At 39.2% G+C, this 1,614-nt stretch overlaps 1 protein-coding gene across 14 annotated transcripts in view; it reads right to left on the minus strand.

The window, feature by feature from the left end:
• The window catches only part of CELF2 (CUGBP, Elav-like family member 2), a 1,030,042-nt gene that overhangs the window by 209,535 nt on the left and 818,893 nt on the right, over positions 1–1,614 (minus strand). The window lies entirely within an intron of this gene.

The raw sequence follows: 1,614 nt of genomic DNA on the forward strand, positions 1-1,614 counted from the left end.
CCGAACCCGCAATATCTCCGAGGTATGCCTGTATATAGAACCACTATTAACCACAATTACACACACACACACGTGCTATCTGAAGGGCATCATTGTGGTGGGTGTTTTAGGGGTATGTGTGTACACACCCCTAAAACATTTACCACAACGATGCCCTTCAGATAGCTTTAGTATTTCAGGATGCAGACAGTCTCATGCAAAAAGAAGCAGACTGCAACACTTTCTCTTGACCATATGGAGCAATAAGAAGCTTAAAGAGTCAGCAAAAGCATTGCTCTTAGGAGCACACAGAGATACATGAGTGCATGTGCCACTCACAGTTAAATCAAAACAATATATCCTTGAGGAGTCATTAACTTTAAATCATAGCTTGTGCTTTCTAATTTTGTAAGGAAAATGAGCTTTTTTTATACGGGGGATACCAGTACAAGTGAGATTTCAAGTTTAGGACAATGAGGCAAGAGGGTTTTTATACATGTAGTGTACCGCTGCTGAGGAACTATATACCGAGTCTCATTAATGACCTCATCTACTAGGAAAGGATAACTCAGCCATGTTCTGTATTTTCCTGAACTGAAAAGAAGGCCCCACAGCCAAACTGTCATTTCTAATCATTGTGTTACTTGAGTGTATTTAAAACAAGTGATTTTTTTTTAAACACTGCAGCTATATGCTGGCTTGTAAGAGTATGAACTGCCATTTCTATCATGCAGTCAAGTGACAAGAATAGCATTTTTACCCAGTTCTTTCAATAATCCATGTAAGAAAATTGTTTGAACCTCATTCATGATCCAAGTTGATTTTATTTATTTACTGCTGCAGTCTTTTTTAGCTCACGGATCAAATGTGATCCTCTTTCCTTTAACACTTTCCCATCAACTGTTTTCACCAGAAGACAGAGTAGCAATCCCGTTGCTAAGACCTCATTACAAAGCAACCATGCAACCACAGAATATCCTTTTTCCAGCCACAGAATATCCTTTTTCCAGCCACAGAATATCCTTTTTCCTCCCCTTCTTTCTTTACAGCATTTTTTTTTCTCCCCCTGGGCAACTGGTCTGAGCAAGATCCTGCTTTACATTCAGGAAAGCCAACAACAGAACTGCTTATAAGGACAAGCTTAGCACAAGAATGGGATTTTCTAATGACTACAGAAACTCCTGGGGCCCTTCATATTAAAAAATATGAAGGAAGCAGCCTTGGTTTTTAATTACTCCTAATTCTAAAGCTCATGGTCTTAAACACAATAGCTCTTTCAACTTAAAAAAAATGAGACTAATCAGTAGTAGGAGCCCCTATGCAACTTGCCAGTCCTCTGATGGCACTGTAGTGTTTGCACTGCTATAATTTTTCAAGGTTGACCAATGAGTCAGCAAAGCCAAGATGACTTACAAGCATTAAAACATGCAACTGAAATGGCTTTTCATAAACACTGCTGGGTGGATTGGAATTAGCAAGGGGAAATGAGTACAAGGCAAATATCGTAAGGGCAGAGAGAGGCAAATAGGGATTTAAGTGAGGTGGTGTTCATTTCTGAATAAATGAGCCTCAGATGTTGAAGTATTTCTTATTTAATGCAGCCCTCTCACCAACCAGGTAGAAAATGGAATGCAA

The sequence above is a fragment of the Gavialis gangeticus genome, unplaced genomic scaffold (assembly GCF_001723915.1).
Source record: "Gavialis gangeticus isolate Ggan-Ray unplaced genomic scaffold, GavGan_comp1, whole genome shotgun sequence".
In the NCBI taxonomy this organism is placed as follows: Eukaryota; Metazoa; Chordata; order Crocodylia; family Gavialidae; genus Gavialis; species Gavialis gangeticus.